General features: G+C 41.9%; 1 long non-coding RNA gene across 1 annotated transcript in view; it reads left to right on the top strand.

Moving 5' to 3' along the window:
• The window catches only part of LOC105089782 (uncharacterized), a 286,658-nt gene that overhangs the window by 119,025 nt on the left and 141,331 nt on the right, over positions 1-26,302 (top strand). Inside the window, exons 6-7 of the long non-coding RNA XR_010384838.1 lie at positions 11,103-11,209; positions 25,529-25,746. This is a non-coding gene — a long non-coding RNA (uncharacterized LOC105089782). The remainder of the gene's footprint in view (positions 1-11,102; positions 11,210-25,528; positions 25,747-26,302) is intronic.

Here is a 26,302-nt window from a genome sequence, read left to right as displayed (position 1 = left end):
CTAGTCTTTCTTTCTTTCTTTCTGCTGAAACACATTTTGATGGGATCACACAGCATTTACGTTTTATAGGCTTCTGTTACCATATATTTCATTACTTCTCCCTCCCTCCCTCCCTTTCTCTCTCTCTCTCTCTCTCTCTCTCTCTCTCTCACTTTCTCTCTGTCTCACTAGCTTTCAGGAGCTGAGACTGTGTTGGGGAAACCTCTTGTGGCAAGGTACTATGTGATAGCTTCTTGGAGCTGATGTCATCCTTGACTGACAGCCAGCAAGAAGCCAAGCCCTCAGACCTACAATAGCCAGGAACTGAATTCTGCCAACAGCCCAAGTGAGCTTAGAAGTGAGTCCTTACCCAGGTCAAGTCCCAGGGTGAGGCCACAGCCCCAGCCAAAACTCTGAAGTCTTTTGAAACTCTAATCAGAAGATCCAGCTAAGCCACACCGGAACCCTTTACATCTAGAAACTGTTGCATAATGAGTGTGTGTTGTTTTGAGCCCTTAGGTTTGTTTGTGGTAGTATAATTACGTGACAATAGAAACTAACACTTGTTCCATTGGAGGAGTTCAGAATTTGAGGCACATCTTTGGGAGCAGACTGTGTATAAGAATGTGTAAAATTAGAATACCTGGCGTCATATTGCTCAGGCCAGGGGTGAAGGTCAAGGTGAGCCATGCACCAGCCGCAGTAGAACAGCCCTGACCTTTCTGAACCAGGATCCTTTTGTTTTCACCCTATGGAAGTGCTGACACGTCAGCTGTTTTTGCATGTGTGAAAGGATCTTACACAGAGGGCTCATGTCTCAGAACATGCACGTGGTGTTTGTACAGCAAAAATAATGTTAGTTTGCAGGACCTATGTATATAGGATTTTACTAGAGCAGCGAGGCCTTGGAAAAACCTCCCAACCCAGCAAGCTTGTGTTTTCTTTTTAAAGAAATACCAACCAAGCTTAATTTAAATCAATAGAGAAGAGAATGGTGAAAAAAGGGGTAAAAATTACATAAGCACAAGATAACAAAAAAGAACGTGGCAGACAACATATACGAATCTGGGGGAGTGAAAAGTCAATGAAAATGTGAGTGCAACTAATTGTTTCTCTCCCAGAAATGTGGCTGATTTACCTCCCTATTAGAAGGAGGCCCTAGCTGAGTGCCTTTTAATTGGAAGGAAAGAGTGAACCTTGTACACGTCATAATCGCTTGCTTACTAAAGGTTCCTGTTCTCTTTCCAGCACCTGTGGCAAGAATTGGGATAGGGTGAATTGGAAAAATAAAAAATAAAAAACATCAGCAAACTAGTTTAAAGGGAAAGCTGTAAGAGAAGATGGAAACAACTTACAGTGATCCAAAAGGATACATTAAAGCAAGAGGAAATGTTAATGTAGGCTGAAAACACTTCTGTCTGGGAAGAAATTGAAAAATTCCCCTAATGGGTCATTCAAAAGCATTTAATTCAGAAACACACCTATTGAATTAAACAACAAGAATATTGAAAATGAGAGAAATGATTTGTTAAGGAATCTAATGGACGCTTTTCCTCTCTGCCATTCTGTAGAAAGGTTTTATTCCAGCATCTGTATTTTATCCAAGATTCTCACAAATCTCTCTTAATACAGACCATTGCCTGAATCCCTGAAGCCCTTGTACTTCTAAAGGCATCCCTGTGGTGTGTTTACTGTTTTTACTCTCGCCAGCAGACACAAAACTGAGATGATATATTTCTAGAAATAAAATGGTTCCTCGTTATGCAACCTGTCTCAGAATCAGACTGGGTCTAGAGACAAAGCCAGGAACACCCTTCATAAGCAACTCCCTAGCTGCCAGGAGATTTGTTTTCAAAGCGCCTGGCAAGCTACATCTGATTCCTCCTCAAAACTGACTTGTCAGGGGAATAAACACCAAGTGTCAGAACTTCCTGAGAAATTTAGTGATGAAAAGTCCTTTAACGAGGAGCAAATTAAATTCAGTTCTATGCCAGGAACAGAAAGAAATCGAAGTGAAGAGCACAGAAGAGCGAGCCCAGGTATGATTTTAGATAAGGTTGGAGATGAATTAAACTGTTAATGAGAAACAGATACTCCAGGGCTTTTCCAGACAGTAGATGCCCCAGAGAAGGAGGCTGATTTGGGAATGTCTTGCAGACAGGAGAGGTACTTTGGTGCTGATAATTAGTTAAACTTTTATGTAACTATCCCATCCATGGACATCCATTGGAAAATCATCTTTGCACCTGCTTTTGCCCCTCATGTCCTTGCATCTTTTTCCAGACCTTCTCTCCCCAGCCTGATACGTGCCCATCATGATTTCCTTGTCTTGTTTCCACCTCTGCATTCCTCTCTAGTGCTGTCAGATCAAATAAACATGCTCTAAGTGACCACTCAATACTTCAGGCATGAGGCTTCTCCAAGCCAACATGTTAGGTGAGCTCTGGAAGTCTAATGGTGTGATGGTTTGCATTAAGTACTGAATCTTGCCCTGTAGGGATGGAGCTTAAAAAAATGCATAAATTATTTAATGTAAGGGCTTTGCTGATGACTGATAAAATCAAATTAGCTGCTTTGGGCTAAGGATGAATTTGAAACAGAATTCCTTCCTTTGAAGAGACAGTGACAAATCTATTTGATAGGTCTCCATGTCAAGTTTCTTTGGTAGAAAATTTAACAGCATCCTTTGCTAGGCAAAGTGAATGAGACTGGCTTAAGTTATGAACTAGATTGTTTCCCTAAAATGTTTATTTTTGTCACATTATTAAACCCATACCCACCCATACAAATTTTATTTTAAAAAGCAGGGGAAAAAAACTTCATCCCTAATTCTAACAGTCTGATAAACATTTGGAGTATTTTCTTCCAGCCTTTTGTTTTTGTGGGTGTATAGTATCCATATTTTTTTAAAAATTGAAGTCATCTTACATATATGGATATTCACTTTTTTACTTATTATTTTTAAAATTTATCTATATTTACTTTTTTTATTGAAGTACTGTCCGTTACAATTTGTCAATTTCTGGTGTACAGCACAATGTCCCAGTCATGCATATACATACATATATTCATTTTCATATTCTTTTTCATTTAAGATTGTTACAAGATATTGAATGTAGTTCCCTGTGCTATACAGAAGAAACTTGTTTTTTTAAGTCTATTTTTATGTATAGTGGCTAACATTTGCAAATCTGAAACTCCCAAATTTATCCCTTCCAACTTCCTTTCCCCAGTAACCATAAGATTGTTTACTATGTCTGCAAGTCTGTTTCTGTTTTGTAGATGAGTTCATTAGTGTCCTCTTTTCTCTTTTTTTAGATTCCACATATAAGTGATATCATATGGTATTTTTCTTTTTCTTTCTGGCTTACTTCACTTAGAATGACAATCTCTAGGTCCATCCACTTGCTGCAAATGGCATTATTCTTTTTTATGGCTGAGTAGTATTCCACTGTATAAATATACCACTATGTCTTTATCCAGTCATCTGTTGATGGACGTTTAGGTTGTTTCCATGTCTTGGCTATTGTATATACTGCTGTGATGAGCATTGGGGTACATGTATCTTTTTGAATTAGGGTTCCCTGTGGATATATGCCCAGAAGTGGGATTGCTGGATCATATGGTAGGTTTATTTTTAGTTTTTTGAGGAATCTCCATACTGTTTTCCATAATGGCTGTACCAAACTGCATTCCCACTAGCAGTGTAGGAGGGTTCCCTTTTCTCCACACCCTCCCAGCATTTATCGTTCATGGACTTTTGAATGATGGCCATTCTGACTGGTATGAGATCATACTTCATTGTAGTTTTGATTTTCATTTCTTTGATAATTAGTGATACTGAGCATTTTTTATGTACCTATTGGCCATTTGTATGTCTTCATTGGAGAATTGCTTATTTAGGTCTTCTGCCCCTTTTTGGATTGGGTTGTTGTTTTTTGTTATTAAGTTGTATGAGCTGTTTATATATTCTGGAAATTAAACCTTTGTCACTCACATCATTTGCAAATATTTTCTCCCATTCCGTAGGTTGTCATTTTGTTTTGCTTATGGTTTCCTTTGCTGTGCAAAAGCTTATAAGTCTAATTCTTTTTTACATATTTATTAAACCCTGATTTTAATGGCTATGTAATATTCCATATTCTGACTCCATTTTTGATTGTTGCTTTAGGGCAATTATTACACCAAAGTGTACAAATAGTTTTAAGGCTCTTGATGTACGTTGTCATATTATTTTCCAGAAACTGATTTAATTTTTAATCGTACCAGTAGTGTATGAGATTTTAATTTTGGGAGGGTTAGGTATTGAAAACTTAGAATTCACTTCCTATGTGTCAAAGCTTTGCAAATATTCATATTTGCTAATTTGTTAGGTGAAAATATGACCTCATTGTTCTTAGAATTGACTAATGAAATGTGTTAACTTTTAGGCTTTAAAGTTACCTTGTTTTTAAATTAAGGTAATGTCTGAAGTGTTTTGCTCAGTTCTACTCCTTTCTGACTACATGATTTCCTAAATCACTAAGTGTGTAATTGTGACTAGTGTAACCAAGAGTATGTGTTTTGAAGTAAAAATACGTCATTTTGGGTAACCTGAATAGTTCCCTAGTCACATGTGATCCAGTCCCAATGTGATTTCTTGTTCAAATAAACACGATACAGGAGCCAAAATTAATAACAATTTTTAAAACGTATGTCTAACTTTACTTGTTTCTCTTAAAGAACATTTTTTAAAGATCTAATTTATCATCCATGCTATTACTTTAAAAATTACCCTGCTTCTTTCTTTTACCCCATGGCTGCTTGAAAGCTGTCTCTCTCCTGACCCATCCTCCCCATCAAAAACTGCATCCAACGTCTCATAGCACTTAGTCCTTGCTGTTACCTCACATCCCCATTTCCTCATGACCCTCCAGTCTTAATTTCCTCTACCCATTCTCCAGATCTGGTATCACAAAAGCCTAGATTCATGTGGCCAGAGAACTCTGTCTGATGGAATGATGAGACACACACCTGCACGCTGGTTTATCTTTTCTCTATGCTGGCTAACCCTACTAGCTGTTACTATGTTTTCAAGGCTTTGCAGAATATCACCAGTGTTTGCACAATGCAGCCCTATCTCAAACTGAGTTAGGACTTGTTGATATCCAATAAAATTAAAATTTTATAAGTCATTATCAGTTGGCTACTGCATTCAAGATGTTGTGCTGTATGTTCAAGAAACAGGGAAATTTGCCAAGATAACGGATAGCTGTTTCCTGCTCTCTACGTGCCTTCAGTTGGAAAGGTGAAAGCCATAAACGTGGGGAGAAAAGTCCTTCCTATGAAAATAAAATGTAATAATGATGCAGCTCAAGAGCGATCCTTTATAAGGATCAATCGCAGCACTAGACTAGTGCAGTAAGACGATCGTACGTGTTCCTCCAGCCCCTTTCTCCAAACAAGACAGGTTCACCCCAGATTGAAGGATAAGGCAGCATGTTCTCTAGCTTCAAATTCTTCAATGTAGTCCCATCCAGAGAATGTGGTTTCAAATTCTGAATTCTCCAAATGTGATTTAGGTGCAACTAATAGAGGTGCTACAAAAGCTTAAAATGGAAGACATGCCCACCGTATCCCATTCATTGAATATCTGCTGTGTGCAGGTTCTGTGCCAGTCACTGAGGGTGTTTCTGTGCACACGACAGAGATGGCTCTTGCTTTTCTACAGTTTCCAGGGGGTATATTTTGTGAACTGGCCTCAATTCTGGCACTAGTTGACCTTGTTTTCCATTTCCCTGGTCTGTCTTGCTCGTGTTTTTCCCCCAGTATTATATGTTTCTTTGTAAGATGCCATAGATTCCTAACACAAAGCTGGATATAAACAACAAAAGAATGTTTCTAGTTAGTCATGTGCCAGCATTTTTTGTCTTGTACTTGATTAGCTACTTGAGGACAGGGGTTCTGTCTCCCTAATTAGAACATGGTATTTGTTTTTGTATTTGTCTTAATACTCAGCATTGTATGCAATATACTTCTCAGTAAATGTTTGTAGATATAATTTATACCACTAAAATAGTTTCTCTGAGCACTGCCCCTGATTAAAACAACAGTTCTGCATCAGCTCTGCAATCACTCAGGCAAGAGGCGTTGAAATATTCAAAACAAAGTATTTGCACAGGAAATACTGGGTTTTTAAAAATCTGCTGGATCATGAGTAGATAAGAGTCACCCAAACCAGCTAGCTTGATTTTCAAGGAACAAACGGATAGTTAGTAATTCGTTATAATCACTGAGAACCAAGATGAAAATCATCTCACTCAAAGAAGAAATTTTATAGACTCTAGCCGAAGCTCAGGATCAAGAGGAAAAGTAGAGTGTTGAAGGAGTAAACTGGATGATTGTATCTTCCAGTTTCCATTTGACATCCAAAGGGAAGGAAATTAGAAATGAAAAGTTTTGGCTTTTCTTTGGAAATGACCCTTCCCTGGTTAGACTTTGCAGGGAGTGTTAATGAATGATTCCAAGTGGAAAATGCAGGCAGCTGACCTGAGACCTGATCAACATAGCATCCGTTCAGTTTGATGCAGTGAACGTTTCCCCAGTCTGTTCTGTGTAAGACACTGCCCCAGGCAAGATGAGAATATGAGGGAGATTGAAGAATGTGGGGGAGGCAAAAATGAACAAACGCACAAAAGAGATGAATTCTGGCCCCAGGAATTGGGAAGGAGCTCGCAGAGAAGACTTTGGAGCAGAGGTGAGTCAGAGAGCCAGGCAGAAATGGAAGGATAGGCATTATTCCAGGAGGAGGAAACTTTGAGTTCAAAGGTATGGTGATGGAAAATGTGCTTTGTGTTTGGTGAGGCAGGTTGTATGGCTGGACCACTGGGGTGATGTCAAACTACCAAAGTATCAAAATATTTGGAGACATGTAGGTGACTGAATTACATGCATTGGTTCCACATAGATGTTGAGAGTCCCATATAGGCTATCCCAGGCCAGGGAATGTTATCTCATACATTTCTTGTGGGTACTATGGGGACCCATGGGAGTTCATCTTTCTTACTCCTTCCTTCCACTCCCAATTAAGCTAGAACTACGTCTACAAACATCCTGGAAAGGGGAGAACGAATACTTTGATGTCATCCATATGGATGAGTGGTTCCTAAGGTTCATTCACTAAAATCTTAAGTTTCCTTTGGAAACATCTCAGGGTACCCCTGGAATGCAGAGGGACATATATCAAAATGGGCAGGAAGTACAAGCAGGCACTCATCCTGTTTCAGAAAGCAGATCTTCACTGGTCTATTTTCTACGTTAGCCCTCTGCATGAGACTTTATTTCGGAAAAAAATAAAAGGATTCCACATCACTCAAACAAAGAACAACCATAACATGCTTTTGTTTCTGAATATTCAGAAAACCACAGCAGACCTGTAGAAGTGGGAGGGAGGAGGCATGATAGGTGAGTGCAAGGAGGAGGGAAGTAGAAAGGCAGGCACTGATATTTATTATCACAATAATTGCTTTTGTAAAATATTAGGAATTGATTTGAATTTGCTTAGAGGAGGAAGTTTCAAATCTATAGCTAAATATTACTTGGAATTGTATGACTTTTACTTTTCTGAAAGAAATGAAAGAATCCACTCCATGAAGAGAGAAGATATGTTTCTCTTGGCTTGGGCAAGCCATTAATAGGCAAATTCAGTAATAATATCTATATATATGGAGAGCTTACCCTATGCCAGCCACAATGCTAAGCATTTTTATGTCCATTCATGTCTAGTCTTTACAACAAACCTTATAGATTCACTATTGTTTTTTAACCTGTATTTCTTAAAAATAAGAAAACAAGACTCAGAAAGTTAAGTATCATCCCCCAAATTGCACAGTTAATATTAATTAGTAATAGGCATGATTAATAACAGTACAAATAGCTGATGGAGACTATGTATGAAATTTCCAATTCATCCAAGCACAATTTCAAGGGCAGACACTGACTACGGGACCCAAGATCGCTTGGTTATACTGGAAAATTCCGCAGGAAGAAATTCATCCATTTGCCACAGCTACTGCAATCTTTGGATCTTTTGTTTTATGACTCTCTTATCTCTTGTCTCCTTTCCCCTCATGGACTATAATGTAGTTTTTTGAGGAATGAGATGGATGAGATAGTCAAGCTTTTACATACAAAAGATGTATTTTATGGGGTTGTAATTATATCTTACTTAGTATCAAAGTTTTCTCTTTATGACAATCACCCTCAAAGCTTCAAATAAATATATTAGAATTTTTATCTTAAAAAAATCTATCACCACTTATATTTCATTCCAGATATTTCAGGGTCATTGTGTCTTTAATCTTTAATTCTTTCCTATCCCTAATCTCTTAGCCTCAGTAAGTCATTGATAAATGGAAATAATCAGGCCTGTTTTAAAGAGTGGTGTGACAATGAAAGATAATGTCCATAAAACGTCTACTTTAGGGCCTGGTCCATGATAGGCACTTTGTGTTGCAATGTTGATAATAATGGTAATACACATGTCTTTCTCCTTTACTTAATTTTAAAGTCCCAAATGGCACAGCTGTCTTACTTAGTTGGTAATTATTTTACTGGATTGTGTCTGTTATTTTATAGATACTGTACGTTGGGTGATCTAGGATTTAAGTCCACAGACATTCATTAACGAGAATTAGAAAGGAGGAGGCATGGGGCTTGCTGGGGCAGACATCTTATAATTCCAAGCAGTGGTAGCCAACAGGAAGGAAAGGAGGAGGTGAAGTAAAAAGGAGGGAAGGAGGGGAGGAGGAAAGGTACTAACATACAAGAAGCCAAAGAGAAGAGTCGAGCCAGCCAGGACTTGTCACTCTTCGCTGTCAATGGCAAAACGCCTTCTCATCTGAATGGCTCATGTGCTTTATTCCATTGGAGACCTTCTTTCCTTTCACCCCTTCCATTTCCACTCAGGCTCTTTGCAGGGCCTCTTCTCCCACCTTCTCCAGCTGCCCCAGGCTGAGCTGAGTTACCCTCTGTGTGTTGTGTCTTCTGCCATGCTTTGTCCTGCCTGCTAGGCTGGATCTGTGAATTCCTGCCATGTGGCAGAAATCCCATCAGTGTTTGCTAAACTGGGTAAAAGATTCTGCACCTCTCACAGATCCAGGGAGTAAACTGAAGAGCCTCTACTTCCCCAGGATGATCTTGCACTATTCAAGAACTCTGCAACTGGCACACGAGCACTGGTTGAAATACGTCTTGATGACATCTTTGTCATTGTTCAAAACAGCTACAAGTGGATGTTAAAAGCCTTATTTTGCTAGCTGTGCTGTGAAACACTTTGATCAGAGCAGAACTGAAGCACACATTCCAGAGATGATTATGGAGAGCACCAAGTCACCTTCTAGTTCCCGGGGACCTTGTCCAACTGGTCTGCCAAGCCAGGAATTCTGCAGGTTGACCAGTGAAACCTCAGTGGCCTGGAGCTGTAATGCAACAGAATTCCTGGGTGGTAATCACTTGTCCAAAAGCAGCAAGTTGGGCATGGAGGGGAGCTAAGCACTGTTGATGAAGTGAGCATGCTCATCCTACAATGTACCTGCTGCCCTCTCACTGTCTGCCCAACTGCCACACACTTCCCAGAGCAGGGGCCAGTCAGATCACAGCTCTCTTTACCGCCACAGCCTCAAGTGCATTACACGGTGACAGTGTGTGAAGTTTAGCAACATCTAAACAGTAAGCGGCGTTTGGGCAGGGGACCTAAAGAACTTGGCCTGAGCCTGCTTTGTTTATGGAGGAGGGGCTTATTATCTGGGTCCTGCAAGTCTGCACGCACAGCAACAAAGATGTAATTTGAAGGTCCAGTGGTCATCTGACCACATAGGGAATTAAGTCCAAAAGGTCTTTGAGAGGGTAAGTTTCAAAGGGAAGCCTTTAGGAATAACTTTCCTAGAGCTGCCCTTTAAATTAGGGAATTTGTCTGCTGCAGGTTTTCTCAAACTCTCAGATAATACTTTGTCCTGGGGGCTGTCCCGTGCATCATAGGATGTTTGGCAGCATCGCTGGCTTTTACCCACTTAATGCCAGTAGCATCACCCTCTTCCTTCCACTGGTGGCAACCAAAAATGTCTCCAGTCACTGCTAAATGTTCCCTGGGGAGCAAAATTGCCCCCACTTGAGAACCACTGGTCTAGAGGCTGGTAACTCTCACGTTCAGCTGTGAAGTGAAACCTCACCCAAGATACAGCCCGAGCTATCCCAGTGACCCCAGCCTAGCTGTGCTTTTGAAAGACTTCAGCTTGGTTACACTTCTCTCCGAGCCTGGTGCAAGCTCACCAAATCATTCTAAACTCTCCAACCTCATTGAATCCAACTGAATCAGGGTCTTCCTTGGGGCAGTGTTGACGTACAGGAGGACAGCGTCTTCCAGTTCATTCATTACGTTAACAGCTACTTACCAAACACTATACCAGGTTATAGAGTTTTGGAAAGATCTGTCTGAAGTTTCTTACGAGGTAAAGTCCCTTTCCTGTCTCAAAGGGGAGAAAAAAAAACATATTTTTAATCTGCCAACTTCTGTGCTTCTGTACTATTTCTGAACAGTTTGATCACTTTTTATCCCTCTGCCTGCTCAGGGCTTCGCTTTCTCATCTCTGCATTAACAGGAGCTCAACATGATGCTTTGCAGTTTTCATCACTGACAGCCTTTCCTCAGATAGCAGGGTCCAGAAAACCAGAAACAAGGGCAAACTATTGATGGGAAGTCTCCGGTTTGCCAGATACTTTTCCACACTAGCAACACACCGGCGACAATTCTAATCCAAAGGCAGCATTAGACATAGACAAGGAAACTGTAAACGTAATCATGAGAAATCTGAGAAAAATACATACAAAATGAGATGGCCATCCGGGAAGGTGAAGGATGAATGTTAAATACTCAAGGGAGGTCAGCAGATAAATATTTAGAGGACACACCTACAATCTAAGGTGAAAGTATATTTCAGTAATCTGGGAAGTCACCCTTTGCCCTTAAAAATTACTCTTTCCTTCTTCTACATCATCTTAGCACTGTAGGCCTAAGTCTGCTACAGCGTTTATACAAGCTGCCTTACCTTATCAAGAGCTCTCTTTGTGTTTTTCTTCCCCACCAGTCCAGAGCCGGCCCCTGCTTCTCCATCTCTGCCTGTCCCTGGGGCAGTTGTGCTCTCTGCACACGGCTGACACTCGGGAGTAGAGCTGGGCTCCACTTAACCAGTAGGTAAGTCCCCTTTTATTCGTTGTATTCACTGTGATTTCCCCACTGATGCCATTTGACTGTCAGCTCAGTTTCCATCCCAACTAAGGCTAATTCCTCAGCCACTCTCTCCAAATTGGTAAACCAGTGCCCTGGAGAGAAATACATTAGAATACATAAGCTTCATCATTATTTCTCAGTTCAGGGCCAGTATTAATCCTAATAAGCATTTCATCGTAACATGCTCCTCAAGCAGAAAGTCTGTTTGTGTGACTGGGAATCAGAGGGTCCTCACAAAGTCCTCAAGAGAAGTATGATAAATAACGTGACGGACAGAAGACGGAATGCTCACACCTGGTCCAGGCCCTGGTCCGGTTAATATCCTGCCTTGTCTTTCACACCACGCTTCGTACTCCCCATAGAGACATGAAACAGCGTATGAGAGAAAATACCTTGGGTCAACTAAAACAGCGTGGATAAAAAGTCCTCCTGCGTGCAGACCCATTCTTCTCAGAACCTTGGCTATAAATCCAAATAATAGCACCTGCATCTTTCCAGTGAAAAAGGAAGTTGTGAAGGGCAGGAATAAACTTAAGAGTTTTGACCTCGAGAGGCACTTGCTACTTGGAGTATTATTGTCTTACTCATATCGTCAACAGTTATTTCTCAGTAGATGCTGTTTGGGGGGCATAGTGCTAGGTGAGCATTAGAGGGGACACACAGGTTAACAAGACCTTGACCCTGCCCTTGAGGGGCTTATTGTGAAACCACTCAGAGGGAGCTCCATGGACAATGCCATGGGTTGTCTGTGACCCTCCACAATGGATACAAAGAGAAACTGAGAGTAAGCTTTAGAAACTCGTAGAGTAAGTAATGTTACGTCTGTTGACTCTGACAGCAACAATCCAAATTTGCATCTTATATCTTATTTTTAATTCATTTTATACAAATTCAGTACTGATTATGTTTTATAAAGATAAGGGTCTACAATAAATTGGAAACTGAAAAAAAAAAAACTTGTCCTTAACTATAGTTTGAGCAGTGCTGGTCAGATATACAGATGACTAAACTATGAAGCAGACAAGGATAAATGTATTAAAAAGCTGAAATAGTTTAATGTTACAAAGAGGGGAGGAAGATTCTGAAAAAGATGAGTGCAAAGGTACAAGAAGCCTAGTATGTTACAAACTTCCCCTTTCCAAGCAGCACAAAATTAATCCAAATAGAAAAATAAGAAAGAAATTATTATGGACACTAGTAGTAGAAATAATCCCCTTATGATGAATGATTCCATGAACTAAATTTGATGATACTTTAAATATACAGAAATAGCGTATAGTTATGAAACTATTGGGACCAAATGGAAAGAAGATCCTGGAAATCAAAATAGAGTTTCCTTCTGGAAGAAATGAACAGAATGGTTGAAAACAAGCAAGGGAATTCTCAAAAATCCTAATGTCTCAGACTAGAGAAGGACTGGGACGGGGGACATGAGAAGATCTCAGTGTGCCTTCTGGAGCCACCTTTCTTCACCCCACAAACAATATTCTGAGGCCACAGGGGTGAAGTTGGAGAAGATAAACTTAGTAATCGTTTTCTCTAGTCTAGCAGATGGCTAGTAATACCCTACCAGCAAGTGTTTCAACTAAGGCCAGGCAGCAAAGGAGGTGGAGTAAAAGGAGGAACATGCCTGCAACCACACCAAATCAAATGCTTGCTGGCTACAGGATTCCTCTGAAACTCTCACTCTGTAAAGGAGTCTGCTCACACCGCAGATGGGAAAAACTGAAATGTGAAGGAAACCCACCCTTTAGGATGGGATCCACTCCCTCTCCAGTTGGGTGGTTTCTTGTGTAGAAGTTCCAACAAAACTGGAGATTAATCAAACAGAGGCAAAATTACCAACAGCCTTGGCTGCCTTTCCCGAGAAGCAGAGAGAGTATCAACATCTAACTCTGAATCTCTTGTTATTAAGAGAAGAGTGGTGCATTTGGTGGTGGGGGTGGGTACTAGAAAATAAGGGTAGAATTCGCATTATTCAGACTGCAGTAGTGTTTCCCATTCTGATCACTATGTTATCATTGTTTATCAAATTTAAAGTAAGAACAATATTCCTGTCCATATAAACCCACACAATTGTCACACAGAATGTCATGTGTAGATTTCACAAATCTAGAAGTCTTCTTCATCCAAAGATGAATACAAAAGTCAATTAACTACAGCTCTTGTGAGGCATTAAATGGTCAAAATTTCTCTGAGATGAAAGAGCCAACGGCAAAGTCCTGTGTGGCTTCAGGTGGTGGTAACTCTACCACAATATTGGCTATTTTTTAGATTTTTCTAACCTCTTCCCATTTGAGAAAGCAGTCAAATATTCTTGCTTTAGTTCATTTTTCATGTTTGACTTTAATTTGGGGACACACTCAGTGTTTTGATACTGACATCTGTTTTATGTTTTGATTATTCTTAAATGTGCACTTCACTTGATGTGAACTCCTCAACTTTTGGTGACGTCTGTCATTTGAACCGCAAAACTGTCTGCGGCTTCCCCAGGAGCCTATCACAGGAATAAGGGGGTTCATTGCCTTCCTCTGTACCACACTCATTTGTCTTCTTTATAAGTTTGACATTCGTGTCGGAATGCCCTGCCTGCTACTGTCTTCTGGAAACTATCTCAATCTGTTTGGCCTGGGTCAGAGGTTTAGCTCGGGGCAGAAGAGTCCCTGCTTCTGTCCATGCTCCTGTGCGCCATCAGAGCACCTCTGTTCTACCATTTGAAAGCAAAAGGCTCACATGTAACCCATCTGTCTGTCACAGTAGAGTTTCCCTCACTCAGCCTTAGAAATAAAGAGTGTTGTAGGGGGATGAATCTTATAGATGCTTGGGGTAAAATTTGAGAGAGGCAAGAGGATGCAAGCTTCAAAAACAATGAGTGGTGCTCTAATATAACAAGTAAGTCTGAATAAAATGAGCATAAACCAGAGGGAATTTTTATTTTCAAGTAGAAATGAAATAGGAAGCTAGAGAGTCTAAGTGGCTTGACAAAGTCATCAGATACTCTATTCCATCATCCCTAGGATGGGCCCTTGTCCTCATGCTACAAGAGAGCTGCTGGAGTTCTAGCCATCTCATTAGCATTCCAAATAGCATTAAAGGAAGGAGTAGAAAGAGACCTTTTCTTTATTTTTTTGGAAACTTCCCACAAATCCCACACAATACTGGTATGTAAATCCCAGTTTAGTTATTTGGCTGCCTATAGCTACAAGGTAAGCTAGAGGAAGCAGTTTTTGGGGTGTTTTTAGTTCTTTGTTTTTAATCCAGGTGGTAATTATCCAGCTAAAAATCAGGATCCTTGTTCACAGGAAGAATAGGAGAATGAATAGAATATTAGGAGGCAACATGTAAGCACATACCAGCACACATATGCATAATTTTAATAACTGTTACCAAAACTCCTAGAGAAGGGACTGTTACCTCTCATACCCAAGTAGTACATAAGGTGTTACTTGGGTATGAGAAGACAGGGCGTAAATCAGGATCTGGAGAAAGAGGGCAAGCCTAAACCAGGACTTAAGTTCAAGTAGAAAAAGCCTGACTTTTGTTGTTGTGCCCAGGTAAGAAGTGAGAGGAATAACTGAGGACAAGATAAGGCATGACATGTATGTGAAGGAGCCAGAGAACTCTAAGGGGTGGTGCAGTGAGTTTTGAAGAAGGAAGGAGGGGAAGGGATGGAAGGAGAGAAAAAATACCTAGGTGGTAAGGTAGCCAAATGGATTTGTAGAACAGGAATGGCCAGTATGTCAACCCTCTTCCATCTGCCCAAACTTACTACATTCACAAAGCCCCTGTATAGGGTATGTGCTGTGGGAAGAGGGTGTAAACCTAGAGAAAAGGCTAAGAAGGACCCTTAGCCAGGTCAGCATGTCCCACAGAGGGCAGTGGACGCAAGGTAACATTAAGCAGAAGCAGCAGTTTTGAGATAAATGTGACTAAGAGAACAAGAGACCCGCCCTGAAAGTCACAAACATCTTGACGACTGAGGAACAGATGTATCACAAGTCATGAGATGGGATTTAGAGTCGGTTTTTCTTTAGAGCTTAACGGACACTTGCATGTGAGTTAAGTTGCTGTAAAACTTGGACTTTCCCCAATGTATGTGTAAGGAAAATAGAGAAATGTTTATTTGAGTGTTAATAAAATATAAGCTTTACAATACAGAAAAAGAGTTGACTGCCATGTAGCTGGTTAATGGTTCAACCAGAAACAGACCCTGTGCTTCTCACGTCCTCCTTCCTTAGGAAGGAAATGTGTCAACTGAGGGAGTCTGGAGTGATGTGCTCAAATGCATGACTGAGTCTAGGCCTGGCAGGGTGAGTGCCTCGATTGATTAGTAATGTCTGCTCTGTGCTTTGGATGTGGGGCCTCAGGGCCACGCGGTAGATCTGTTGTCCTCTGTAGACCATGATGACCCTCTAAATTGCTGAGATTTACACTAATGCCATTTAGGTATAATAGATGTAATAAGTCATGATTGTTCAGACTTGCCAGGAAAAGGAATTTTAAAACAATTGCATAATTTTTAGTAAAATCTTGTCTAAAAGTAGGGCAGAAAATCCAAGAGACATAGACTCTATGAACTGAAGATACCCTTGTTTATCTGGTTCAACCTGCAATGTGATACTTCAGCTTCTTCTAAAACAGTCCATGAAAAATGCAGCCAGCTTTGGGATTCCTCATGGAGCTAGAATAATAATAAATATGGCTATAATAAATAACACGGGCAAATCTCCTACAATGTGCTGCATGTTATGCTAAGCCCTTCACAGAGCACTATCTTACCTAATTTTTTCAGGAACCTGTGAGGTTCAATGCTACCATTGTCTTCATTTTCTTGGTGAGAAAAACCAACATCATAGGTTAAGAATTCTGCCCAAGGTCCTACAGATGGTATGTGTTGAGATTCCTTCAACCAGGAGGCCTCCCACCGTGGACTGAACTGGTAACCCCCATTGCAGAATGAGCCCAGGGAGGCCAAGCAGAGCCTCACCAGCTCAGAGGAACAAGAAAAAATCTTCATCCCATGTCTGAGTCCTTCCCAGGGATCCGATCAGTGCCAAGATGAATTCATATTCTTAGAAGCAGCTGGGAGGGTAGTAAAATGTTTGTTCTCAGGCAGCCTATTGATTTGGTTCCTATTAAGAAGGAAATCTCATAAGTGAAATATGAAAGAACAAATACTTTTCTGAAAATACTTCCTTTCCCACAGCTCTCCAAGAAAGAAACCCAGTGTCCTTAGACTAGAATTGGATTATAGTAACTAAGGCTCTAAACAACCAACCAGTGCACTGTCTCTCAGAGGGGACAAGTTAGGAATTCATTGATGCTTCCCCTCACCAGTGTTTCAGTCAGTGGAACACCATTTTGTCACTGGTGGGAATGTTCAGAGTGGTTAGTGAAGACAAATCCACGGACCCCAATCAGTGGGAGGTGATGGCTCTCAGGCAAAGGGAGGCACAAAGTCTTACGGTACATCTCTCTTTAACTCTAGATACAGTGGTGTGGGGAGATAAGAGGTATCTGTCATCTATTCCCTACGCCGATGCACTCATTCACTCATTCATTCCTTCTCCCTCCCTCCCTTGTCATATTGCAGAGGGCATATGGTGTGCCAAGCCCTGGTTTGGGCACTGAGGAGATAGCAGTAGGTAAGCCAAGCCATCAAAGGCTCCTGCCCTCTCTGAGTCCACAGGATCATCCACACACTGACCAACATCTGTAAAAATAATTTCAGATGGTTAAATGTCTACAAAAGGGGTAAAATGACTCTCAGAGCAGCTCTACAACAATCTCTCCTCCCAACCAGAATGCTCCTCAGAATAAACTCCAATAAGGTCAAATGAAGCCCTTGTGACACAAGCCCCTTCCTCTTGCAAATGGGTCACATCCCACAGGATTCATCACCCAGTTTCACACAGTCTCTTTTCCACCCCTGACCCAAAAGGCAGAAAGCTTCCATCTGGCCTGGCATTTTTAAAAAATGATGCAGTCATGAAGAATGAGAAGAGAAAAAATAATAAACTCCAGAGCCTGCCTTGACAATAATGTTTTACCAACAGGATGTGTCATAAATATGAAATGGCAAAGAAAGATGTTCCAGGATTTGTCCTTTGTCCTTTGTTAGCCAGACAGATAATGAGTTGCCATCAGGGAATTTTTTTTTCTCATTTGAACACGAGCTACATATAACTTCCATACTTCTGTGAAAAGGGAATCCATAAATCACAAGTTATTGTTTCCTAGAAACTGGGATTATACAAGGGGGAGCCAAACAAAACCCTTTGTTTCATGAGCTTGCAACTTTTTAATTAAATACCACTTTAAACTCACACATGTAGAAGCCAAATGTTTCCAATCCATTCTGCTTTCAAGCTGGGTCTCCAAGCTCTTGGTTCCATCACGGTTGCTGTGGTGGAGATAGGATTCCTGCATTTATTTATTCCTAATTTTTTCCTCTGTCAATTTGATTGGAGTGAGAAACACGGATCATAGGACAAGGACTAGTTCTTAACATTTCTTTTGTAGTCATCATGATGAAGGCCTGGGTTATACATGTAAGACTATAAACAAATAAGAAAGGGAGGGAGGGAGGGACAGAGGGAGAGAAGAAGGAAGGAAGGAAGGAAGGAAGGAAGGAAGGAAGGAAGGAAGGAAGGAAGGAAGGAAGGAAGGAAGGAAGGAAGGAAGGAAGGAAGGAGACGCTAGTAAATCTCAAACACTTTATCTGATCCCCATAAATCATTAGGCAGAATCTGGTTAGTTCTTCACAATATCCCTGTTTCCTTCATCTTTGGCTGCTTCTAAACTGCATTTCTCAATTTGGAATGAAGAATTCCTCACAGAATGTGGGCAGAAGGATGTGTGTCACTTCCAAAAATGGCCCCTAAAGTCTCCTAGTCTGTCTCCCAGGTTTCCTCCTCTCCTTCCTGTTGGTTGCATGCGTAGGGCCCAGTGGAGGTCTCTGAGGCCCTGGAAGATGGTAGAGCCACATGATAAAGGCGCCTGGGTCCTTGCTTGACTGTGGGGAGACAGTGCTTCCGCCATTCTGGCCTGTGGCACGAGAAGGAGAGGTAAGGACCTATACATGAAGGTGGTTTCCATACTGTTAACCAGCCCTAAATTACACACCCCTGTCTTAGTCTGTTAGGGCTACTTTACCAGGATACCATAGGCCACGTGGATTAAACCACGAATATCTTTTCCTCACAGTTCTGGAGGCTGGGAAGTCCAAGGTCAAGGTGTGGCAGATTTAGTGTCTGGTGAGAGCCCACTTCCTGGCTCATCAGCGGCCATATTCTTGTGTCCTCACACAGCAGAGGGGGTGAAGGAGCTCTCTGGGGTCTCTTTTATATGGACACTGATCCCATTCATGTAGGCTCCACTCTTGTGACCTAATCACCTCCCAAAGACCCCACCTCCAAACACCATCACGTGGAGGATTGGGATTTCAACCCATGAATTTTAAAGGGGACACACTCAGTCCATAACAACTTCTTTGCTCCACTGTTCCCTCCATGGCAGGTGATACCAGTAGACACCTTGTAGATAAGTCCTCTCTTATGCTGTCCGCAGATGCATCTGCCGTGTCCCAGACACCCCCCACTTCACGTCCAGAGGACATCCTAGAGATTTTATCCAAGTACTTCCAATACTAAACTTATATGTTTAGCCAGTTTGTAATCTACCCTTCACTCCAGATCCCATTTAAAAAGGGCTTTAAAGAAAGAGTCCATGATTCAGGTCAAGATGAGAAAAGTTTTCTAAATCAAGGGTCAGCAATTATTTTTTTTTTCTGTAAAGGACCAGATAGCAAACATTTTAGGCCACTTAGGTCTCTTTTGCAACTACTTAGTCCTGATGTTGAAACACAAGAGCAGCTGTAGACGCTACAGACCAGTGGGTGTGGCTGTGTTCCAATACCGTGATTTATAAAAACAGGCAGTGGGCCAGCTTTGGCCCATGGGCTGTAGTTTGCTGACCCCTGCTCTAAATCATTCTCACATTTTTCAGTCACTGTGATAGAGGCCATATGTAAATTCCACCATCCATTTCAATCCCTGTGACATTGGTTTATATTTATTTATTTGTTTGTCTTAAACATCATGCCTTACGTAGCATGGGCTCTGAAAAAGTTGTAAACAGTATTTAATTTGTCTCTCTATGTAGGACTGCACTGTGCCTGACACAAGGTAAAATGCAATACATTTTAGTTCCTCTCAACTTCCCTTAAAGCTTTCCCTTGAAGGTTGGACTTGAAGTCAGACTGAATTTAAGTCCCATTTTTTAGTCCATGGCTTTGGTCAAGCCACTTTCTCTTTGTGAGCCTAGGTCTCCAAATCAGTAAGATGAGGATAACAGGATATAACTCATAGTATTTCTTGCGGGGGGAACCAAATAGAATATTGTATTTATTTTCTGAAATGTAGAAACCAGTACAGAGATAAGAGACTGTTGTAAGCTACCTCTCTCGTCCTTGATTCTGGATTTATTTCTTCTCACACGAAATGTGATTTTTTTTTTCCCAACAAATCCCGTGGAGGTCCACTAAGTCCCCATTGAGCCTAGGCCAGGAGGCTATTGGGGTCCAAGGCCAGCTCCACCTGTGTTCTGATTGACTGCCAGAAACCTGAGCCTCCGTATAGCCACTAACTGGATGCAGAAAAGGCAGCTCCAGCTGCCAAAAAGGGTTGCTGCTTTAAAGAAATACAATGCAATAAAGATCTTTTTGTAATAGGTATTCTCAGTTTGGTTTGACCGGCCAGTGACACAAAGCACTTGGCCTTGGACCCAATGTTATTTGAAATGAGCCCTGGAATTGAGATCCTGTACCCTTAAAAAGAGTATTAATCTTAGTAGTCCACAGCTAAGACCTTCACAGTGTAAAAATCAAGACTCTCTTTTTTTTCTCAGTCATGTATTAAATTGGTGAAAAAAGACTTGTGGTTACAATATTTATCTCATTATTTCAATTTTCATGGCTATCCCATTCAACTGGAAGCTGCCACGTATACAAAATTCCAGACTCTAGAGTAAACCTTAGTCTTCCCACCTGTGGACATCTGTGTACCATCTAAGAATAGTGCACATTCACTATTCTAAAGAAACAAAATGCTTCTTTTGGTCCATAAATGACACTTGCTTTAAAACCTGAAGGAAAACATTGTAATTGGTTCTTGTCAACTAGTCATTCAATGTGCCCTGACAGTGTCTAGATGGCACCTGGCAAGAGAAGGGCTCCAACACAGATCTGCCAGTAGGCCTAGCCTTGTGAGCTGGACATTGACCTATATCTGATAAGACAGCAATGGCAAATACTCAACAAATGTGCCGTAACTGCCCCACCTGGGGGTCATGGCAGGCATCAATAATCACTCATGGTGGAATTTTTCTGATGACCCAAAGCAGAGCAACAGTAACATCTTGGCCAGGGCAGCTTTTCTGCATTTCTACAGAGCCATGCCTCCAAGATGATGGTCCCTTTGATATTATTTGGCCTTTCCCTCAAAACCAGGTCCTCCTGCAATCTTAGTTAACCTTAGTAAGTTGATCCACACATCTACTCAAGACTGCAAACTAAAACCCTGGTGACATCCTTGAAAAACCACCAATATCTAACCAACCAACAAATCCTATAGACTCTAATGCCTAGAATTGCTTCTCTTTAGGTTCATCATTATGGACCTGGGACATCTTTGGTCTCAACTATTTCAGCAGCTTTGGAAATGCCCCCTAAGCTCTGTTGCCTGTTAAAACAGGTCATGTCAATGGCTCAGTAACGGGCCACATAAACGGTGTGATCTAGTCCTTCCCTTCCTTTGCAACATCAGCCCTGCTCATTCTCCTCTCCACCCCTACAATACATTGCCACTTCATTGACTTTCTTTCAGTTCTTGGAAACATCCAGCTCTCGGCCTCACTTAAGGCCTTCACACACGTTTTGTTGTCTGCCTCTAAGTCTGTTGCCCATGACCCTCATGACTAAGACCTGATTCTTCAGGTCACAGCCAAACTGCTACCTGCTCAGAGAGCTCTTCCTGGATCATTCACTTACCCACCTTCTTCTCTGTCAAGCTGCTGTGCCTGTTTCTCTGAGCTTACGCTTTCTCTGAAGACTTGGGACTCATTAGGAATTGTACACACATGGAAGTTGCAACTTTCAGTTAAAAAAAGGAAACATCCATGAAAACAGTACCACGGTCAATTCTAGCAATTACCTAGAATTTTACAATGTTAAGTTGTTTTTTGTTTTTATGCCCCTTCTCTTACCTAATGTTTTGTAAGCTCTACTAGGATTAAGGACAATGTCTTGTCAGTGCTAGAGAAAAAAAGACAAAAAAAACCCAAATATCCTTTCTTCCTTTGTGGTGAGAAATTCTAAACCATATACTTACATTTCACCTGTTGCATTTACTTTGACCTAATAATTCCCTTTTCCAGGAAATCCACATATATGCAGAATGAACCCCCATACACAAGGGTAGGCCAGATAGCCGTGTTTGAACCACGGGGTTCTGTCCATCCTCATGGTCTGAGCTTGATAGTTGCCATCCATTGTCTTATCCAAAATACCCTGAGGGCAGGGATCCCACTGGGCTTGCCCATTTTCAAATCCAACAGCTGAGATTAGTGGCTGTTTTAAATATGTGAAAGGACAGGGCCAGGAAGTGACCCAGGCATCCAAGTTTTGTTTTTTGGGTGGCCTGGGTTTGGTTTAGGCTCCAGGAATCTAATCAGGGGACACCCAGAAAGATGAAACTATATCCCTGAATGCCTATTTATTCAATAATCCTAAAATAATTTCTAGTAAAATTAGAAACAAAGGGCAATTGTGAAGGGTCTTTGTCTGTCTGCCCCTCTCCTCGGACAACCTCCAGGGGAAATTTTCAGAGCTTTGGATGAGGTTTGGCCCCTGTAAATCCCATTGTTTGTGGTTCCATTGGGAGAGTGAGTTTCTTCCTCCCACCCCCATGCAACTCTTTGAAAATGGCATTCAAAGAAGGGTGTTCCTTGCTGAGGAACTCTGCCCTTAGGGGAAAGTTCCAGATGACAGGTCATAAATTTAGAAGGCCCTGGTCTCAGAAGGTACTCTGAATGATTTCAGTAAAGTGCAGAAGGAGGTGGCGGTTTTAAAAATGTTCCACCAGAGGTTTCAGAAAGGAGAGGTCTGTGTGGGAATACAGGCCAATTTACTTCCTAAAACGTAAATTTTCTGGTCACCCAAGTCACACACCTTTTTGCAACAATAAAGAGGATATTTACCTACCTACTTGACAGGTAGGCAAACTGAGTCCAGGGGTTGCTGAATGCAATGTCAGAAGAGTACCTTGGAGGGGAGATGCCCAATAGGCCAGGCTCCATGTACCCTAATATCTTTTCTTTCTCTTCATGCTTAGAATCTGAGCTTGACATCAGAGGTACTCAGCCCAACAAATGGAGACCTCTTGACTTAGGTGGAATAGATGCATTCAGGGTGACAGCCAATTGAGTTATGGCCACCATAACAGAGGGAAATAGTGAGACAGCTCAGATACTTTGGATAATTTGCATGAATCCTGCTCTAATTGACATTTGCATCCATCAGTTCAAGATTTAAGGTAGAGACATTATTTGACCTCCTTTTGGGTCTGGTGGAGAGACACAGGAATCGCTCAAATCTTCTTACTTGTTAAACTTTCTTCTTTGTGCCTCACTCTATCTGTAGCATTCCAGATGGCATCTGATGCATAGTAAACACTCATTAAATACAGTCATTCCTTGTATCCATGGGAGATTGGTTCCAGGACCTGCCCTGGATACCCAAGTCCATGGATGCTGAAGTCCCACAGTCGGCCCTCTGCATCCATGGGTCCTGAATCTGTGGATACGGGGAGCCATGTGTATTTGTTAAATTGCTATTAATGAATATACCACTCCACTTTGGCCTTAGCCATTCTCTGACTTTCTGGGATTCTAATCATAGTTCTAAAATAGGTTATTTTTTCTTAAGCAATAAGTCAACCATCATTTCTAGCATTGAAGGAAAATGTTATGTGAGACCACCCTTGGTCCCAACCTCAAGATGTCCCTTGGTCTCTCAGAGTTGCATTGCACAGAGACTGGACATCATAAGCTTCCCCCACACCAGATCTAAAGGATGAAGGTACAAACAGCTGAGAATACAACCCATGGACCAGAGCCCAGTGAAGTCACTACTTTGGGGGCCCAGAACTGTCATCACTGCTCTAGCAAGTCCACGCTTCTGGACGCTTGTGCGGATTCTGCACACCTGCAGCATCTGGCTCATGGCTGAGAGCTTTGACTGCAACAGACCAGATTCAAATCCAGCTTGACCTTGGGACTATGGGCAGTATACTGAACTCCTCTGAGGCTCAGTTTCTTTGACTGTGAAATGGGAGAGGCTATAACTACCTCAGGATGTAGCAGACAGCAAACTTGGATGCACATACAGATTGCCTCGAGTCTGACGCAAGTTCAGAATCTGTAAGTCTGGGATAAGGCCTGAGAGCCTGCATTTCTAACAAGCTACAAGGTGATATGGACGCTGCTGTCTGGGGACCACACTCAGAGTAGCAAGGTCACAGAGATAATAGTAGAAATAAAAGATGATTATTAACATTAAAAGCATTATTTAAAAATTATTAATAATTATTATCAAGAGGAACATTTTGATCAAAACTCATGAAATTGCCACCAGCCAGGTTTGAATTAGACTGTTTCTGGCCCTGAATGCTTTTAGGCAAGTTTTGTGATTACATCTGAAACCTCCTTCAGACCCTCCTCATAAGCCCTAATGTAACTACAGAAGTCAAGGGCACAGTGAGAAGATATTTTATTACCGATGTATTTATATATGGGTTTTTGGGGTTTTAAAACTGGCAATTAAAACCTTGTAAATTTGTATTATCAACAAAATAAATGTAGACGGGTTACTTACTCATTGCTAATAAATTTGATCATTCATTTATAAAACGAGTGTTCGCCCAAGAATCACAGAGCACTCTATAAATATCGCTTCACTAAGCCACAAACCACCTCAACAAGGAAGGCACACAGCACCCCTGAGGAGTTAAACAAACCCTCGAGGGCCTGGGGGATGGGAGGACAGCCTGAATTCCAGCGCTCTCGTCCCCTTCCCACACTCGGGTTCAGCTCCTGTCCCGCAGGGACCGACTCTTTGAAGCATGATATCCGTTTGGAAGCATTTCAGATCAGCCTGCCTGGAGGCCCCATCCCCAGATAGCCCTAGGAACCTGTCTGTGTGAGTCAGGAAGAGCCATATTTCTCTCATTTGAGAGGCTGAGCAGGATTTGCTTCCCTGCTTCCTGTTTCTCTATCAGGTACTCTGGGCAGTTTGGCTACCTGGAAAGAAGGAACTCTCAAACCTACTGGCCCAGCTATGGAACTCAAGTGTGGAATATGTAAAACAAAATTGCTTTAGCACAAGTTTCCCAATCCAATACGCCCTTTTCCAGCCTTCTCCACTGAGGGTCTTCTTCACTTCTCCCCATCAGAGGACTCAGTAAGCTCTCTTGTCATCTTGCCCCAGTGCCCTGGATGGAGCAGGGCTTTGATGTCTGGCATTGCTGGGAGTGAATTCCAGCCCAACAACTGTCTGGGACCAGGGATCTCATGTTCTTTACCTGTGAATTGGGTCCTTACAGCCCAGGTCACCTGGTGGCTGTGAGGAAGTTCTGAGATGATGTGTGGGAAACCCTGGGCTTGGGTAGGCCCCTGTTAGTGTAATTTATCACCGTTTGTGGTGGTAGAGGCATTTGTGACATTGGTCAAGATGCTGCACCAGCAGCAGAATCTCCAGCCAGATTGTGACTCTTAGAAACCCTAAGCAATAAAAAGGATATGGTGTTCTGTTGACCCGGTACGCACACACATGCACACACGCACATGGCCATATACACCTTCATATCCACATCCATCCACTCACACATGTGCGCACACACCCACACATCCCAGCTCACACACATAACTCACTCATGCTCTCCTTCCACCCATGGTCACAGATGCCCGCATACCCACACACACGCACGTGTAGCATACAAAACAAACTCATTGTCCCCAAACCTAGATCATGCTAAAATTTAAATACCATTTCCTGATGTCAATATTCTGGATAAGTATATAAAAATGGACCTCTATCTGCTTCTGTTTCTTTTATGGAGGGAAGGGGACTTCTCTGCTGGTGCCCTCAGCAGACTGTAGGCTGCCTGGTGGGTCTTCTAGCCCTGCTAGATATCACATCTTACTCCCTGTTCCCAAATTCTCCACCAGGCCACTTTTCTGCAACACCTGCCTGCTGCCTGTCTCCAGACTAGCTGATGTCACTACTCTGTCTGCTGGTAAGAAGAACCCAAACCTCTGGGCCCACGCAGACTGACTGTGAGAAGCCCACTACTCACCCCGCTGCTCCTGCTCCACCTTCATCTGTGCTCCTGGAACACGCACATGCCCCTCTGCCTGGAGCACCCACAAGACCTCACGGATTGCAGGTTAGAGGCTTATTATCGTTCACAGTCTCTCCAGTTACCTTCCGGTTTCTTTCTAACTAGTGGCTAGATCTGTGTTCTCTCTCTAGATTCAGTCTCTGAAGGAGCAGGACTCATGCTTACTGAGTGATCTTTATTCCTGTCTTATGTTAGGGTAGAAATTTAATGAGAACTTGAGATAGTCTTCTTCATCACTGCCGTTAGAGGATCAACATAGAGGACCATACAGTTTTTGAGCAAGGAGCCAAAGGCAGAAAATATGTAAGACATTAGGCTTGCTAAGACATGTCCGCAGAGGGGAGAGGATCTGGAGAGCTGTTTAGCATATCTATAGAAGGGCTTCTTGTCTGCCCTGGGCTTAGAATGAACCGTCACCACTGAAGGCTCTAAGACAGTCATTGATCCACCTACCTGACATGTGAAGGTTCTCCTCTGACAGGACAAATGTCTGTGATCAGAGATGCTACCTGTCATTTTATCTGTCTGAGCCTGGCTGACTTGTGACCAACCTGTACCAGCCATCCAACCAAAAGGAGAGACCCGATGATTATTGAAAATG

Source organism: Camelus dromedarius, chromosome 17, assembly GCF_036321535.1.
Source record: "Camelus dromedarius isolate mCamDro1 chromosome 17, mCamDro1.pat, whole genome shotgun sequence".
Taxonomy (NCBI): domain Eukaryota; kingdom Metazoa; phylum Chordata; class Mammalia; order Artiodactyla; family Camelidae; genus Camelus; species Camelus dromedarius.
This window is presented reverse-complemented; position numbering and strand designations above follow the sequence as displayed.